The following is a 6,288-nucleotide window of genomic DNA, read 5'->3' on the forward strand; positions in this document are numbered from 1 at the left end:
GCTCGAGTTAAAAATAAAAATAAAGGTTATTTTTTACTGCTTCACGCACTCTAGCCAACTGATGCTCTCACTCTAACTTTGAAGAAAAAGTGATTTGCACTCCTCCTTTGAGTGCTCACAGTTTGAAAAGTTTACATGTTATGTAAAAACAGTTGTAGTGTTTTTGAGAGAGCAGAAGTTTTCCTCCGTTTTATAGTTTGAATCACATTTCTACGTGCAGGTATGAGAGAGCTCGGTGACTCAGAAAAAAGGTGCAATTTTGTGGGTTTTTAAAGAAAATTCCAATGCATTTCTAATGCATAATTTATTCCCAGTTTTTTGGGAATAACTTTGGGAAAAATTGGAATTTTAACACCAAAAGTCATAGCATCTCTTTCAGGATCAAGACGCACGTTTTGATGTATATATTACCGGGGTTTTCTCAAAGCTGCGGGACGAGTTACGCACCGAAATTTGGCGGAAGAATAGTAATAAGTCTGAGGAATATTAATAGATGCCTCGGAGCTGAGCATATGAATCATAGACTGTGATCTGGACCAGATACATGATAGGAGAGACACAAGGGTGTGTGTGTGTGTGTGTGTGTGTGTGTGTGTGTGTGTGTGTGTGTGTGTGTGTGTGTGTGTGTGTGTGTGTGTGTGTGTGTGTGTGTGTGTGTGAGAGAGAGAGAGGATAACATTATTGATAAGAGGTGATTATTGGATTAGCTTTTATAAGTTGAGTTTCAGCGTCTGTGACAGACTCTTTCCCTCAGCTCCTCTTCCTCACAGATGAAGGATCGGGGTTGTAAACTAATCAGTACAGTATATACAGTATAAAATAACAGTTATATAAAGTATAAAAAGAAGAGAGGCTCAGAGCCTCCTCTCTCCTGATTGGCTGACTGACCTGTTGTTACTAGAGCTCCAGAGAGAAGCCTGAGAGAGGAGATGTAAAACTACAAATTTATCTTCTGATGGATGAACCCTTCAAATAAAACACAGAAGAAGAAACATGGAGCTTGAAAGAAGTTCACAGCGAACGTTTGTCTGCCGCTGACGTTCACAACTGATCCGTCAGGTTGAGTTCACGCTGCGTTCACATCCCGTCGTTTAAACCAGGAGCAGCTGAGTATAAAAAACTCTCTGCAGACGCGTTGGACAGTTTATTTGTCGCTGTTATAAAGTTGTAAATAAACAAACACGGGAGGCGTCACGGAAATCTTTAAAAAGGTCAAAGACGTTTTGGAATCTCAGGTAACAATGAAAGTGACGTCAGAAACTTACAGGTACATATTTAAAATAGCTTTTCACACTCGTCAAACAGTTACAGTATCTATCAATCTATCAATCATGAATCTATCAATCATCTGTCATTATAATCAATCATCTATCAATCATCTGTCCATCTATCAATCATCTATCAATCAATCATCTCTCAATCATCAATCTATCAATCATCTATCATCCATCTATCAATCTATCTAGTTATAAACAAACACATCAGGAGCAGCAGGATCATGTGTTACGTCACATGATTGACTGATTGATCAGGTTTCCTACTGACTGACTGATCAGGTTTCTTGCTGACTAACTGACTGATTGATCAGGTTTCCTACTGACTGACTGACTGACTGATTGATTGATTGATCAGGTTTCCTACTGACTGACTGACTGACTGATTGATCAGGTTTCCTACTGACTGACTGACTGACTGATTGATTGATTGATCAGGTTTCCTACTGACTGACTGACTGATTGATTGATCAGGTTTCCTACTGACAGACTGACTGACTGACTGACTGATCAGGTTTCTTGCTGACTAACTGACTGATTGATCAGGTTTCCTACTGACAGACTGACTGACTGATTGATTGATCAGGTTTCTTACTGACAGACTGACTGACTGATTGATCAGGTTTCCTGCTGACTGACTGATTGATCAGGTTTCCTACTGACTGACTGATTGATTGATCAGGTTTCCTACTGACTGACTGACTAACTGACTGATTGATCAGGTTTCCTACTGACTGACTGACTGACTGATTGATTGATCAGGTTTCCTACTGACAGACTGACTGACTGACTGACTGATCAGGTTTCCTACTGACTGACTGACTGACTGACTGATTGATCAGGTTTCCTACTGACTGACTGACTGACTGATTGATCAGGTCTCAGCTCTGGTCTCTGCTCTCCCTGCAGAAGAAGAGGCGGAGGGTGTGGTCGGAGTGTGAGGAGTGTGGGCGGAGGTTCAGCCGGATGTCTCTGCTGAAGGCTCACCGTCAGACCCACATCGCAGAGAATACCGCCGCCGACACCGCGTCCCCCTCCTCTCCGCCCGGCGCCGCCCCCTCAGCGCTGCGCTGCTCCGAGTGCGGAAAGAGGTTCTCCTCGGCGATCCGCCTCCACAGCCACGTGCGGACCGAGCACGCCGGGGACCGGTCCTGAACCCGCCGAGGTCTCCTGGGCTCAACTGGAAACAGAAACAGGATCATCACAAACGGATCAACAACAGCTGAGAAGAACCAGAGGAGGAGCCACAGACCGGAGACCAGATCAGAACCAGAGCTCAGACTCTCCTGCTGTCATGTGACCTTCAAGCTCCCAGAACGATCCAGAACCATCAGCTGAAGACGGTACAGAACCACAGAGAGGGACCGGATCTAGATCCTCATAGAATGCCAACAGTGATATTTACAACAACTCATATCAACTGAAGTCATCATTCATTGATCTGGCTTTTATCGTCATCAATAATTTTATAGATTAATATTGTTTTTGCTCAGGTTTATTGTTATTATTGTTATTTGTCTTCTGCTGTGAGCTGGAATGAGCTGGAAACATGAAAATCGGCCCAATGACTCGAAATGATTTTCATTTCCTGCCGGAGCAGTCTGAGCCCAATCGGCCACATGGGGGCGCTGTAATTACGGCTTGAAAATGCAATATTCAAAAGGCCACGCCCCCTCACAACTTTAGTCTGATCGACCTGAAATTTGACACTCAAGTCCAGCTCCACATGGTCTAAATGTACATCTGTGATGATGGACTTTTAGCTAAATTGTATAATTGGCTCAAACTTTGCTGCCTCTCTCCCAAGAGGATAAAATAATAACCACAATAAAAGTCTGTGAATGTGACGTAAACATCTGGATCAGAATTAGAACAAACAGTTTAAAGTAACGTCTCCTGTTTAATTTATACAATGCTTTTCTGTATAGTTTTTACTTTTTATTCACTTGACAGGGATTTCAACACAAACACAACGAGCTGCCTGGCTCATTAACATGGAAACTTATGACTGAAAAACACACGTGGTGTTAACGTAGAATTACAATTGTAGTGATGATAACTTGATTGACGATGATAAAACAGATCAAGACTTGGCCCATCCCTCATCATTGGTACTAAACAGAGCCAATCACAGCGTCTCTGCAGGAAGGTCACATGGTCAGTAATCATCCGGGACCAGGCGGAGCTGGGATCTAATATCTGGTTCTGTTCTGGATCTGGTTCCACAGTTGGTAAAATACCTGGATCCATGAGTTTCAGACACTGAAGAGTTTCTGATGTTTTCAGTATTGAAGGTTCAGGTCTCAGTTTCTCAGCCGACAGAACCCAGACCACAACCAAGACCCGAAGACCCTGAAACCTGATCCCTCAGTCAGCATGTCCAACATGAAGACCAGTCTGAACTGGTTTCACTCTCAAGCTGATGAAAATAATAATTTTGAATGTTTCTCCTGGACTTTTATCTGAAATGTTGCTTATTTAACGTTGAGGAGAAATACATCAAGTTTTCTGGGGCTTTAAAATGAATTTCTTCTAAAAGTTGAAGCTGGACTTGAGGGATTCGTGAGGATTTGAATTCAGCAGATACTGAATACTGAACCTGGTCTGAGGGACGAGAGAGTGGATCTGATCCGGATCATCAGGAGAACTGAACCCAGACTGGAGAGCACTTGACGAGGAGGATCTCAGACCGGAGGGGACGAAGGGAAACGACAACAACGCACACAGACGTCTCCTCTTCCTGCTGCAACTCCTCCTGTAAAATACCCACAATCCTCCTCTGGACAGGAAACGACCTCCAGCTGCTGCAGGTGAGTTTCTGTAGGTGACTTTTTTTTTTTTTTTGCAATAAGCTCGTTGCCGCGGCAGCCGGACAGTCGGGAGTCGTTTCCTGCGTCCTGGTGGTTTTTGTTGTTGGTGTTGGACCTGTACAGCGTGGACGGTCACTCCCACAGGAACAAGTGACCTTTGATTTTTCTACATGGTTGTTTTTAAAGTGCCCTTTATTATTTTTCTCAACAAACAGACTCCACTTCTTCTCCTTTTTTTTAACGATTTTGGATTCTTGTCAAGTGCATTTTTGTCGTCACATTTTACATTTTTAGATGATCTTTGAGGATTTCTCGTGTCACTACCTGTACAGGAAAACAAACACAGGAAGATAAAGTTCATCATGTGCATCAGTGGCATCTTTTGTTTGGACTCGTTGAATGTGAATCTCAGCAGTTTGTATCCTTTTTGTTTGTTGTACAGTTTTTACTTTTAAGACAAAACTGATGAGAAAACGAGAAAAGAGCAACAGGAAGGTTTTTTAAGCTTAAATCCTCCCTCCCTCCCTTCCTTCCTTCATCCCTCCTGCGTCTTTTGGTTCGGTTCATTAACCTCATTTTAACACACAAATACCTCTTGACGAACTAATTGATTTGATTGATCTGATCTGTATGGAAGATTGTTTGTGGCAGAAAGGAAAGAAGTGAAATGAGTGAGAAAAAAAAAAGATAAAATATTAAATGAAGATTTTGATTTACTGAGTTTTTGCTCACTAAATCAGTATTATGCAAAATGAGTCAAAATTTACACAGGATTTGGAAAAAGTAAAAATGTTGAATTAAAATTTACATTTACTAAATCAAGATTATGAATCTTAAATCTCACTGTTTTCTTTTCCTGCCAGTAAATTCCAAACTTGCCCAGATCTTCATGTGAAATTACAAAACGTTCAAAATACTGATGAAAATCCATATTTAGTTTCAAACTGACTCTGACTCTTCAGACTGTGATTCATTGCAGCGGTTCATCATGGTGATAAAGATACGACACAGACGACAGACAAACATGACCACAGATGCTTTTTTCACTTTTATAATTTCTTCAATGTTTCTCGGACTGAAACTAAAGATTGTTTGGTTTTCTTTATTTTTATTGAAGCACTTTTCACCTGAAAGAAAAAGGAGATCTAGTGACAACAAAACTAAACGCACTGAACGACTAATTTAGACTTAAAATTCTTCATTTTATTTTCATAATCCCTGACTTTTTGTCTGGTCTTTATATCATAAATCTCTGAGAGATAAAAGAAAGCAAATGTACATGTATTTGTGTTTATGTCCCAAAGTCCTGATGCCTTCAGATGATTTATGAACTCTGTCCAAAGATGGGAGGGACTCGTTTTATTATCATCACCTTGTAGAAACTGGAACCAAATAATATTTAATATTTTTAGATTAACAATTAACATGAACAAGTACAACAATTAATACCAACTAAATGATAATCATGTAATGTTTTCTAGCAGAATCAGAAATTTAACATCAGTTAGTGTAATTAGATGGAGCAGCGTTCAGAAACCTTGACACGTGAAATTTTAACATCTGATTATAAATCTAAAGGTTTTGGATCCTGCTGCTCAAAACTACAAATTCAAAAAGTTGATTATTGGTGTTGAATGTTTTTTATCTTAACCAAGCAGCTTCATTTAAAGTTATAAACTAGACTGAAAACGTTCAGATGTTGTGGCCATTTTGGGAGTTTTTTATTGTTTATGAAAAGAGTTTGTCAGACCATGTGACTTTCATATTCTGGTCTGTTACAGAATAATAATTAGAGCCGTCAGATCAATAAGTTCTACAGGAAAACACCTTCACTGCATCAACTCCATTGGAAAAAACATGAAGCTAATCGTGGCTTTTATAGGAAACAGTCTCTTCATCAATTAAAAAATGTCAAAAACACAATATGATACATAACCACATCGTCTATAGTGAGATGACTGTGTTCAGACTGTGTTCAGACTCTGTTCAGACTCTGTTCAGACTGCGTTCAGACTGCGTTCAGACTCTGTTCAGACTGCGTTCAGACTGCGTTCAGACTCTGTTCAGACTCTGTTCAGACAGCGTTCAGACTGCGTTCAGACTGCGTTCAGACTCTGTTCAGACTGCGTTAAGACTGCGTTCAGACTCTGTTCAGACTGCGTTCAGACTCTGTTCAGACTGCGTTCAGACTGCGTTCAGACTGC

Source organism: Seriola lalandi, unplaced genomic scaffold (assembly GCF_002814215.2).
Source record: "Seriola lalandi dorsalis isolate HSWRI2012SDOR001 ecotype SW California unplaced genomic scaffold, Sedor1 jcf7180002054026, whole genome shotgun sequence".
NCBI classification, from domain to species: domain Eukaryota; kingdom Metazoa; phylum Chordata; class Actinopteri; order Carangiformes; family Carangidae; genus Seriola; species Seriola lalandi.